The sequence below is a fragment of the Pezoporus wallicus genome, unplaced genomic scaffold (assembly GCF_028554395.1).
Source record: "Pezoporus wallicus isolate ANWC-B61680 ecotype Strahan unplaced genomic scaffold, APGP_CSIRO_Pwel_v1 contig_5418, whole genome shotgun sequence".
NCBI classification, from domain to species: Eukaryota; Metazoa; Chordata; class Aves; order Psittaciformes; family Psittacidae; genus Pezoporus; species Pezoporus wallicus.
Window position 1 is genome coordinate 1,513,313 of NW_026640709.1, and position 13,365 is coordinate 1,526,677.

Sequence of the window (13,365 nt, forward strand, 5' to 3'; positions counted from 1 at the left end):
CAATTAGAATAAAAAGGGGAATGGAGATTAGCTTGCTAGGGGTAAGCCAAAAGGGATGGAGTCTGATTTGAAGGGCACAGAATGAAACTTACCAGTTCTGATCCAAATAAATATTCAGTAGTTAAGTAATTCCTAAAGCCTCCAGAACTGAAAAGATAATGGCAATTTTTTTCCTTTCTGGAATAGAATCCCCAGAAAAGTTTCTTCCTCAAACCCAAGGAAGCCTTTTGTGAGCATATTTAGATAATACTTTCGCATTCTGGAACATTTCAAATCATTCACTTAATTACTAAAACAGCATTAGCTCACTGATACTGACTGCAGTCCTTGGGTTTATTGCTATTTACCAACCATTAATTCTTGCCTTAAAATTAGCAGTGTTACCCAACCCCTGTGAAAGGAAAGTGTCTCCCCAAAAGAGTTTAATCTGTGAGAACACAGCAACAACTCTGCCTCACAGGTGTAATTCAGATATTCAGAGCAATTCCCCACCTTATTCTTACTGACTAATGTCTAATTAGTCAAATATATTCTTACTCCATTGGGTTATCTACTTGATGCCTACCACATTCTTGAAAAAAGCCCCACAACCGAACACTCATGTGCTTCCAAGACTAGAAAGCAATTATAGACCAGCCCGTGCTTTCCTGGGATTAGGGTCCCAATGGTTCCTCAATAACAGCACACAAACAAACCTCCAATGAATTATTCACTCTGTTGCTGTCTCCCCAAAGGAGATGCAGATTTACTTCCAACCCTTTGAGGTTCCCACATCTCTAAAAAAGGCAAATTAAGGGATCTCACAGGGAGAACTGCACCCTGGTTAAAAATGCATTCTTCTACACTGCTCATACCAGCACAGCTTTAGCAAACCTACTTCACTTGAGACTTTCTCAGTTGCATCTGCTCCAGGGCTGGGTAGAGGGAAGGGAAACCATTTTTCTGTTGTTTTTACAAGCTGCTCAGCACAACCTCACTGTTATCATTGACTGTAATAAACAGATCAAGAAAAACACCTGTGAAAAATTAGCTCATCTTCTCATTCAGACTGATTCTCTCCCTCCCTCAATCCTCTGGACTGTCTGTGGATCAGATAAATGGTTCTCCCCAGGCAATTAACCTTTTTCCTCCGGCTCAGGAAGGATTAAGCCAAATTATGATGAATACTCCTCAGGTATTAGTGAGGACCTGTGTAACCACACACATTTACAACCAGGAAAAAGCAGCTTTTTTCTCAGGACAGACAGAAGGTATTTCTCTGTTTTCTGCCTCTCCACATGTGCCACTGGGGATTCAGAATTACCCATCACCCCCAAAACCATTTCAGAAATGCTCAGCAGCAGTGTAGAGTTTTTGAAAGAGAGCATCTGGACCTCCTACCCTTTTTACAGAAAAGCAGACTAGCCACTTTCGCTGCTATTACAGGCAGGACAGACTCACCTGCACATTACAGCTTTGGCAAATTCAGCTGCATTTGCTTTCTGCCCAAACTACAGCAAACAAAATGAGAGACCTCAGGGATTATTCCACTTTTAGCTTGCACTCATCTAAGCAGATTACCTTCCAAGATCAGCTTCCTACTTCATTTAGCTTTTTCTGGTTAAAGGGACAGCAGGAATCATTCAAGTCTTTGGCCTCGTCATATTTCCATGTTAATTTTCTGTTAGATGAGAAGGCCATAAACTGATAGAATGGCAGCATAATAATTGATATGGAGTTGTTGGTACCAGAGCAGATCTTTACCCATACCTGCTAAACCAAATTTACCCTACATAAAAGCCCCCTCACCTCCTCCTGCCTTTCGCCTGTGCCCTACCAGCACCCCTTTTTTACTGCCTTGTCTTGAGTTTGTTTATTGAGGGGCTGGGGTTGTCCCAGTAGTGATGCCTGCAATCATGAGATCTTACCACTCCTGCCACAAATTTTTCTGTAGCTTTCCCTGGGATGCTGAGGTAAACCAAGAAATGACAAATATCAGAGCAGTAGGCTTTTAGTAGCATTGCACAAAGCAGATAATATCTAACCGAGGTGATCCTTAGGTACCCGCTGCAGCTTTTTGTTGCTAAAGCATGGAAAAACTACAATATACCCTGTTCCTCAGAAACTTGAGCTATATTTAGACTTCAGTCCTGTGAAGCACATCTGTTTCGCTATGACCAGTGAATAAAACTCAGTAGTTCAGTGGTTCCCCTTTGATCAGCTTGGTTCTCTGGGGACGTGTGCATCCAGCATGTCACCCTGTGATCTGTCACAGCAGCCAGCCTCTATTGAGAAGCCGCAATTAGACTAGAAAATTCCAAGCACCTCACAGCAGCCATCAGAGAAAGTGCATTGTGTACCCCTTGTCATCACACACAGACACCATGAAATTAGTACTGATGGTGCCTAGATTTAGCAGTCATGGTAGGACATCTGTTGCTTTCAGGTGCAGCCCTTGATCCATCTGCAGAGTTCTTCAGTGGAGAAAAGAGACAATGGGAGCTATTGGACTTTACTGGGAGATGAGCTTTTTTGCTTGGACAACACCAGCAGAGAACAGTAGATCCCAGACCCACTGTACAGTTGCAAGAAATGGGGGTGCCCCTGGAAAAAAGACAGACTCATTCATGTACAGTGTCACAAAAACCCAATAAACCCTGCTGTGAATATTTTTGTTCATCTCCCCACCTGAGGAGACATGTTCCAAATCAGTAAAACTGCCTGTTTTTTTTTCTAAAAGAAGTCTTCACTTTATTACGTTACAGATTCATCGCTCTGATAACCCAGCAACTGAACTGAGCCCAATAGCTCTCATTTCAAACAACAAACACACAAACCAGCAAACAAACAAAGCCTGGAACATTTCATTCCAGTAATCGTTTCAGTCTGGAGCCTTTGGCTCTTGCATGCTTTTCATTTTACTTCTTTTTAAAGCGGTGAATGAGACCCCTGTGGCTGGGACTACAAAGGAAACTTGCCTCCCATGTCCTCACCATCCTCCCCAGAAGATGTTGCTGAACTGTTTCCAAAGATGGCTGAGTGGCATGAAAGGCAGAAAAAAACACCAAACGTGGGCAGAGAAAGCAGAGTATGGTCTCCACTCATGCGCTGTTTGTGCCTTGCAGTTTTCTGCCTGGCCATGAAAGAATGAGACATCTTCATGCCCTGCAAGCGAATGGTAGTCACTTTCACACACCATCTACAAGGAACTTCACAGTCTCAAACAAAATCAAACCAGAGACCCAGAGTCCCATGTGTTAGTAGTGTTGGCAAACAGATGCAAAAAATCTTAGTGTATAATTATAGAAGAATTTACGCACAGAGGAAAGAAGACATCAAGTTAATTCCATGGTGATTATTTTTTACCTGGAAGCACAGTGCTACTTACCCATTTTACTGGGATGAGCACACAGCAATAATATATTCAAATATCGCCCCAGAACTTCTCTACCACAAACTCAATTACTGTAGAGAGTATTCACGCAAGCATGTTTGCCATTCACTGTTTGGGCATGATGCCATAGCTATGATCACATTATCCTCATTGACTGCCCATGACAAATTGATTTTACAGAATGATAGCTATTTTTTAAATCGTCACAGAAAATTATAATAAATGAACTAACCAGCAAATTAAGCCTGTGTTTAATTGAAGTAAAATAGGACATTTGTACAGTGAGAAGCTGAATGCATGATTAGCTGTTTAGCTGAATGTGGGTCCTATTGATTGTCTGATAACTAAACTTTTATTTCAGTGGTCTTTAGCATATAGGTTTGTAAATCTTCAGTAAGCATCACAGGTCAATCCAATCCAATTCAATCCAGTCATTGAAGGCATATTTTCCCAAACCTCAGGAGTTTTCACACTCAAGAGTAATGAAAAGAGCCGTTCTCGGCTTTGAAAAATAAAGTGCACCATAAATAAAGGTTTCTCTGGGCTGACAGAAGATAAAACCATTCTGCATTCATCACTGACTTTCATCATAGGTATGCTGTCATGGCATCAGAGGAGAAAGGTGTTTCCTGGGCTGCGTGACTCCACTACCTTACTGTAACAAAAGTTTAATTCAGCCAGCTCACATTGAGCTTCCACTGGGAGCTGCATGTATCCATCACCTCTCAGCAGGGACTTACCAACTCATATACAAAGGCCAAATGTTTTTTTAAAGCCTCTGATTTGAGCTGGCTTGATTGTAGGGCTTACACCTTGAAACACTTTTAGCCCCAGGGGGTGCACAGCTGCCATACTTTTAACAGGAGCCATCTGAAGAAAATCAGCATAGAAATGACCCGGACCAGTAGAACTTGAGTCACTCTAAATCTGTGGTCACTTTCAAATATCTGGGCTTTAATGATAAGATCATGAATTTAGACAAGTCATCGGGGCTGGGAAATTCAACATCTTTGTTGGTGACATTGACAGTGGGATTGAGTGCACCCTCAGCAAGTTTGCCGATGACACCAAGCTGTGTGGTTCAGTTGATACGCTGGAAGGAAGGAATGCCATCCAGAGGGACCTCGACACACTTGTGAGGTGGGCTGATGCCAACCTCATGAAGTTTAACCATGACAAGTGCAAGGTCCTACACCTGGGTCGGAGCAATCCCAGGCACAGCTACAGGTTGGGCAGAGAAGAGATTCAGAGCAGCCCTGCGGAGAAGGACTTGGGGGTGTTGGTTGATGAGCAAATGAACATGAGCCGGCTTCAGTGTGCGCTCACAGCCCAGAAATCAACCGTATCCTGGGCTGCATCAAAAGGAGCGTGACCAGCAGGTCGAAGGAGGTGATCCTGCCCCTCTACTCTGCTCTTGGGAGACCTCACCTGGCGTATTGTGTGCAGTTCTGGTCTCCTCAACATAAAAAGGACATGGAACCATTGGAGTAAATCCAGAGAAGGGCCACGAGGATGATCAGGGGACTGGAGCGCCTCCTGTGTGAAGACAGGCTGAGAAAGTTGGGGCTGTTCAGCCTGGAGAAGAGAAGGCTGCATGGAGACCTCATAGCAGCCTTCCAGTATCTGAAGGGGGACTATAAGGATGCTGGGGATGGACTCTTCATTAGGGACTGTAGTGATAGGACAAGGGGTAACGGGTTAAAACTTAAACAGGGGAAGTTTAGATTGGATATAAGGAAGAAGTTCTTTCCTGTGAGGGTGGTGAGGCACTGGAATGGGTTGCCCAGGGAGGTTGTGAATGCTCCATCCCTGGTGGTGTTCAAGGCCAGGTTGGACAAAGACTTCGGTGACATAGTTTAGTGTGAGGTGTCCCTGCCCATGGCAGGGGGGGTTGGAACTAGATGATCTTAAGGTCCTTTCCAACCCTAACTATTCTATATAGAATATTCTATATAGAATATTCTATATAGAATATTCTATTCTATGATTCTAAGTGAGCAGATGAGCTTGAGACTCATTTGTCTTAACTGTCAATGTTGTTTTTAAAACAAATACTCTTTCAATATACCACCTGAATTCCTTCTTACACTGATGAGGATCCACAATGAGGTCAGTGAAATTAATAAAGTTACAGAAAGAAAGACTAAGAAAATAATCAGGGTTTTGGGTGTTAAAAATACGGATCATAAACACACAGGTTTGGCTCTTTCTTTTTGTCTGCCTTTAATCTGACGGAGAAAAAAAAGAAGCTGAGAGTATGAATGAATATCAGATGTGAAGAAAATCTTTGAGCTTTCAATTTCCTATTATAAACCAGAATAGTAAAAAAGCAGCAGAGGTCAGGAATGAGATACAGTGAAAAAAAAAAAAAAAAAAAGCAGTGTGCCCACTCTTTATTGCAGGGATAATGGTCTCAATCTGCTGTGTTTGAAAAGAGACACTGTGAGAGAAAAGCCAGAAATAGGAGAAGGTTTTACAGGGCAAGGGAGGGACACTGTTACTTGTACTAGATCTACATACGGTTCAGTCTGAGGTTTTGTAGGTGAAATTCGGAGAGCCTGGGCATCTGCACCCTATGCCGCAGTCTCTTACCTAGACCACAGAGCGAGGGCACATGCCCTGCTTTGTTATCTGGGAGGAGTCAGAAGATGAAGAACAATTCTGGAGCCACCCCAGAAGCCAAGACCTCTGTCTCCATCCCAGAGAGCCCGAGAAGGGCAGATGTTTGGTTTCTGTTGGATTAAGCTTTTGGCTGGAGATTAAGCTTTGTTGTGGGTTAGCTGCTGATCTTAGCTGGATAGCTTTCCTTCATATCTGCCCAAAATGCCTAGAGTAACACATGGGCTCTTTTCATGCAGTCTGTCAACAACCAAAGTCAACACATAACATCAAAACCACATATTTTAAAAGAAATGGAAAAAATAGCTTGGGATGGGCATGAATTCCCTCAGTCTCTCCTTCCCACTGCTAACTGTCCTTGCTTACCAGTGCCTCAGTTTCTCCTTCTGCCTGTTCAAAACATGGATAAAAAAGGAAATTGCTGCCACCACTGCAGCCACAAAACTGTGGATATTGAAGGAAGCCAAGAAGAGCAAGACATTGTTCATAGACACCAAGGCAGGAGGACTGATGAGTAAAATGAAATTTATTATCACATTGTGTCTGAATAACTGTGCTCCAGGTATACACCTCAGAAACTAATTTACTCCAAAACCCGAAAAGGTTAGATATAGATCCAAACATCATGGCCAAGCATGGTGCTTCTATCTGATTTGCTGACTGGGGAAGCTCAGAGAATTACGACAGACTCCCTGTTCCTCTAGGAGGTATGACAGGGATGTCCTCACCCCCAGTCCTCCAAGGCTGGCTACTGCAGTGCTGCTGATCCCTAGGAAGAGGGTGGGCTAGGTGCCAAGAAAGCACATTCTGAACCATCTTGTGTTCATCGTCAATTCTACTACATATCCTGCAAGGGGACTAAAGCACATGGGAGCTGTTTGCAGGGTAAAGAGAGAAATCAGGGCTATTTGTGACATCCATTTAAGGGCTCTTTAATATATATTCAGCCTCTCTTGTGGTCACTGTTTTATCCAACCATAATTTCAACATTCCACCGCACAAATGCTTCCTGACATTTACCATTTCTGGCACCATTAAACTCCGTGCATGACAGTGGGGCAACATGGTGGGTCAGTTCATGTTTGAAGGCCAGCCACACTGCAAAGATGGACTGATGCCTCATGTGGCTCTACAGGCTTGGGAGGATACCTGCTAAGACCATTTCCTTTCCCTTGTGCGGATTGTAGCACTTGAGGTAAATCATCGTTTCCTTGGTTAAATTTTGCTTGTCCCTTAGGAAAACAATCATGGAAATTCAAAGCAGCTTCGTCTGATGTAGAATTTAGTAATAAGTGAATTGTGTGTTCCCCTTGGTTCTCATCCAGTGCTGTTACTTATTTCAGCATCCAATGTATCACTGTGGTTGTAAGCTGCCACCCTGGAGTGCCTGTGTCTGTACTTGAATTTTACTGATAGCTATTGATATTCTCAGGGCTGGGGTTGAGAGGTGCTGGTGTCAAGGTCTGGATTCCTAAGTCTTGAGGAACTGGAAATTCCCATTCTAGGTGTGCTTGCTTAGCCTTGACCCTTCAATATGTAAAGCAGATAAATTAACGGTCGTGCATGATAAGGAGTAGGAGGACACAGCTTCTTTGTAAAACCTCATTAAAACTTAGATCATCTCTGCCTAGCCAGTGTGTACAGCGGGGACCCTGTGAGAGCCTTCCTTGCATTTTTGGACTTAACTGTCTCCCTTGCAAGGTCTTCTGCCCTTGATGATTGTCTTGGCCAAGCTATCTGCATTTCAAAAACATCATACTGTTACAAAGTGCCCGTTTCTGCCTGCCTTTACAGAGGCAGACAGTTTCACACACACACCCCACACACACACACCCCCCCCCCTTGAATAACCTTCTTACAGCCCAATGAGTAAGTGCTGCTCCTCTGCTCAGGCTCAGCCCTGATATTCAGGCTACAAGGTGTTGCAGCACTGGGGGCTATTTGATCAACTGCTATTATTATAATAAAAGCTATCCCAGACAGAGCCGTAGGTAAAATCTCTCTTGGGAGCAGCATTTCCTGCTGACTCCATACAGAAGGCGTGGCAGAACACCCTGTGCTTTACAATACACTTTGCCGGAAACAGAAAATTCCTCCTGCAAGGCCTCAGAGCCAGCCCCCTACAGCCCTTGACCCTGAGTATGCAATCTCCCTGGAGACATAATGTACACGAAGAAATAACAATCTTCTTGAAGTATCTGCTGTCTGCATTGTGTTAAAATATGACTGGGATGCAACTGTCAGATCTCCAGCTCACTCACTGCAGAATCCTTTATAAGGCAATAAAAAACCCCAGCCCAATCTGAAAGTAGTTCTTGCACACAAAAGGATCTCTCTATTGCTTTAAGGAGGGTTGTTTTACCATGGCTGCAGCCAGAGAGGGTTTTGTGGCATCCAGCAGACATTTCACCTGCTTTTGTGTTCTGAGAAAGTAACAGCATACAGCCGATGGGAAACGGAGCCAGGTTTCAGGAGGTCACTGTAATGGCATCACACGCAAATTCTTTGCCCACTGGGACCTGCGCAGCACGTGAGCTGTGCTGAGGAAGCCGGAAAGAGCTTCCCTGCTCTGATGGAGCATTCGCAAAGAGACCTGGGAGGGCTGTCCTCGCACATGGATTATCCTGACAGATCAGCTTTCCCACTGGGGTGGAAGGGGAGGTGTCTGTGATCACAAGGCACACAGAAGAGGGGGCCTGCTGCTTTTTTAACTTCGTTATGCATATTTTCAGACAGTTGAAGGATTTGGTCTCTGCTCTGAAGACATAGGTGCTAGGAGCAGGAAGCAGTGAGACCAAATGCAGAACTATCAAAGCAGGAGCACTGATGTGGATTGTCAGCGATACTGTGATCTGCTGTTGTTTGTTATCTGCATTTTTTTGCAACACTGTAAGATCACCTCCTTGACATCTGTCCTGCCCTTGCTCTCGGTGCCCCTTCCTCCACTTCTCCCTTTAATGCCAGTGTCCTCATTTCCCCTTCTGTACATATGACCTTTTCACTATGCAGGGATTAGTACCTCACTCATAAATACGTGAAACAGATATGCAGATGATTTAATTTGCTGGGTTTTTTAGGGCCAGCGAGAGAGACTGGCATGGGGAGAAGGGTATATTCTAGCAGGTCAGCTGAAGAAAACATCTTGTGTACAGGATCAGTAATGGGAAACAGGCATGTGGAACACCAGCACCAAACTGGCAGGGAGACCTCAGGACATGAGGACAAAGTGGTAAGACATAAAGGCCAGGCAAATAAGGAAGAGCAGCAGAGAAGGTCAGAAATGTTTCTGCCTCCCCCATTATATGTCTACCAGAGAGAACAGACAAGTGGGGAATATGGGAAGCAAAAAGGCAGCAGAAATATGCTCTGGCTCTGGCATTTTGAGTTGCTGGTAACTCATTTGGGAAGAGGTGCCAGAGGAGACAAGAAAAATGCGGGTGTAGGGATACAGTGGCGAGCTAGGAGGGAGGCAGAGGTTCTGAGATGTGAATTGGAGATAGCAGTGAAAGCTGTGTAACTGGATGGAGTCACCCAGATAGGGCACACAGCTCAGCTGAGCAGAGATTCCCGTGGAGGAGGAGAGACAACAAAGAGTCTGTGAGAAGGTGACAATGAAGAGCTGGAAATGACAGTGCTGTGGAGTCCAAAACCAAGCAAAAGTTGTCAAGTGGCAAGGATTAAATCACCAGATCCAAACCAGGAAATTGAGATGAACACCAAAGCCCTAACACAGTAAGACCTTGCCAGGAGGCAGTTGGTGAGGCAGAGAGGAAGGACAGGATTGGGGCGATGAAAGATAAAGGAGAGAAATAGTGTTTAATGGCCCATACATGGCAGTAGTGAAGGACAGGTTTCCGCTGGCTTTACAGGCAGATAGAAGGTCATGGGCAGACTTGCTGGGACACAGTGTAGTGGCAACAGCGCTTTCACCATCAGTGTCATGCTTGGCCTACCTGGCTTTTGCTCAGACAACAGTGGCCAGGGTAACTGTAGCCTGTGATGGTGTTTGGAGATGCTCATGCTGCTTTCAGCAGTCACACAGCACAAAGCCCTGCCATAAGCATGCTATGGGGACCATGCTGTGCTCACTGCAAGATCAAAGGGCAACTGTGCCTTGTCATCACATTTATCAACCAAAATACAATTGCCATTCTAACTCCAGCCAGCCCCTGCTGAGGAGCCAGATGACTGTACAATACTGTTAAAAATCTATTTTGCCAGAACATCCTAGCACCTGCCTAATGTGGACACTGTGTGTCATCTGCAAGAGTCCAACAAAAGAGGCTTCTCGTGTGCCATCAGCTGTGCCCCTCTCCACTGGCACCACTAGCACGTTCAGGTCATCAGCAGGGATTTGCCTTCCAGTGTGACACTGGGGGACAAGCAGCACAGCAGCCTGGGTGGGAGGGAGTAGTTTTGGTTGATGCCTTAGCTGGGGAAGAGGAGTGGATGGGTCTGACTCAGGCTGGACACACACTGCTGTCATTAGCAGTAAAAAAATGCACACAGAGGGGAAGACAAACCCTATCAAAGACATCAGAAGGTCCCCAGGGCGAAAACTCCCACTTTTTATTGAATATGGAGCAGGACATCAATTTGATGTTAAAACCTTATGTAAAACATGTTTGAATACAACGGACCTAACCCCGCTCTATGAGCTGAATGCTCATCAGTAAGAGGCTTTAACCCCCTCCCAGATCAAACAGGCCTTACTGGGTACCAAAGCAAGCAGACACACAAGGTCAAGAACAGTCAGCTCAAATCTTAACCTGCTTCATGTGTATGCAGAGACTTGTTCTGGATCTTCTCTGGATCGCATATACTCAGGAAAGTGGCAGTGAGTGGGCCGGACTGCTGTTGGCAGCCCAGCTGGTGGTGGCTCTTCTTTGCCAGTAGAAGTTACGATGCAGTCAGTGGTGCAGCATGGAGGCCATCTGTTATGATTACGGATCTAAACATGCACACTCACAATGTATATATGTATTTATATGAAGGATCAGTTGAAATTATGTATTATTCCACATACACTGAAAATCAAAGGCTGACCAGAAGCTTTTTGCTGATTTTAGCCCTGAAAGCCTATTATGTACCATTGTGGGGGTGTTACAGCAGAGGCACTGAACAATAATTGTGAACGTGCTGCTATACTTGTGCCTGGAAGCAAGCATGTAAAATATTTTCTGCCTTCCAAAGCATTGACAACTGCAGCTGTTGTGGGCCTTAATAGAAACTACAGCCTGTCAGCTATCAGTACATTTGTGTTCCATTGCTAAAGGTGGGGTGCAGATAGAAGACTTAGGGTACCTGTGATTGCAGCATGGACTTGCAGTGGAGGTAAGGCACAGAAAGGAACAGGTTACCAAAGGAACTGATGGAGAAATGGAAGCAATAGGAAGAGCTGTGGTATCAGATGAGTGGTCTGACAACAGAAACGGCAACATAGATAAGCTCTGCAGTAACTGCAACACGAGCTGATAGAGCAGATGGTCACCTCAGTTTAGCCTCTATCATGGCTTGTTGCCCCTAGCAATATCTACCCAAAAGTATTCTACTGATGGAGATGGGATTATGTAGCAAATAGAGGGATATCAGTCTTACTCTGCACAAGATAAAACCGTGTTGCCTATCAGCTCTGACAGTCCCTTCATGTGCCAGCTTTGACTTGGGCAGATGGAGTGACGTGATGATATACAAAACCATTTCTGGGATAGATTCAGATGGTGGAAACCAGGTAGCACTTTCCCAGGTCCTCAATTTTCTTGGAACTTTATTAACTCACTCCTGAAATCTGGAAAGTTGGTGAATGGGTAAAATGTTAAACTCCCTTTCCCAGTTCTGAAATGACCACCTGGGAGCTGCCAGGACATTTCCAACAGCTCCTGATCGATGCTAATCCCGACCTACTTCAAGGCCTGAAGTGAAAATTATTTCACTATTTTGTGAAAAGCACTTAGAGATCCTTCAGTGAAAACTGTAAAGGGAAGGCAAATACTGTTATTCGTATCCCCAAAATACTAGGTATAGAACCATACTGAAGTAGCAATGCAGATACATTGCAAAAGGGATTAACCACAAAGGAAAAATTCCTGCACTGGAAAGCGTCCCATATTTGAAAGGCCAGAGATCTACCACACCATGCATATCTCAGCTCACATATTTAATAAATATTGTCTCAACTGCATATGTTTACTTATTTTTATTAAAGAGCAAATTGCTTCTATTTCCTTCCTCTTCATGATAGCATCAAAGCAGGACACCATACCACACAACAGTGTAAACAAACAGCATAAAAAAACCCACCAGATACTTAGGGGTCTTTAGCTCCTAAATTGACTAAAGCATAAATACAAGCTGATGTCAAGTGTTCGGGATTACCATTTAAAATTTGCTATTTTCTGAGATTCTGTGAGGCCATTCACATCAGAAAATCCAGTGGCTACAAACGGAGAGGTGAGCCGCCCAGACTCCAGTGTAAGGTGTCCAGGAAATGGTCTGCTTCCCTTAGAACAGAAAACCTGCCAGTTTGTTTAGACCTACGAGAAGTCCCAAATACAGAGAACTTGGAAAAGTGGCTTCCAACCTGTTCAGGTCTTGAAGATTTGGGAATGTAGATGTCACCACCAGTCCTCTCTCTGCCACCAACGGGACTTGTGTCACCCCCTGCACTCATCACAGCCCTTGCATGGTGGAAGCTCATCCTGGTTGTGCACCTGAGCTGCACAGACTCCACTTGCAGTGCAGTCTGCAGTTGTGCGATGTGCTCCAAGGCTGTGACAAGTCACCTTCCACATTTGGTCTTTAGAGTCTCAGTTAAGTAGCTGAAACTTTAAACTAGATGTTCTCAAGTAAATTATAAGTAGTAATGAAGCTTATATGGGATCTCAGTCTTCTCCCTCTTAAGCATGACAAACATTTTCCACTGGAACCCATGGAATTAAGAATACATTTTAAAATGCAAAATGCATTCCTGAGTAGGCGTTTGTACTGTTCAGGTCCTAAAGTGGTATAGCCACATGGCAGCATGTTCTGTGAGACAAGGTATTCTGCTTCTCAGCATGATTAACTTAGCAGGATGGAGCACAGAACTGTATGGCTTTTAGTACCTATAGTGCTTAATAGGCACTAGCTTTCATATCTCTAGGTGTATTTTTCCACTAAGATGTAGGTCAGGAATCTCCTATAGGAAAAGAGAGCTAGAGATTTTAAACATCCCTTCTACTTCAGAGTTAAGTTTAGGCAATCGTACTTTGGGGTAAGCAGACAACTTTTGCATTGCTGCGGGTAGTAAAGACTCCCATAGAAAAGCATAGCTTTGTATTCTAAGTGGTGCCTTTGGACACAAACTAACCAGTACATCCCCAGCCCTCCCTAGC

The 13,365-nt window shown here is 44.3% G+C and overlaps 1 protein-coding gene across 3 annotated transcripts in view; it reads right to left on the reverse strand.

Annotated features, from left to right (window-relative positions):
• RAD51B (RAD51 paralog B) overlaps nt 1-13,365 on the reverse strand; it is a 458,657-nt gene that overhangs the window by 419,137 nt on the left and 26,155 nt on the right. The gene's annotated exons all lie outside the window — the stretch shown is intronic.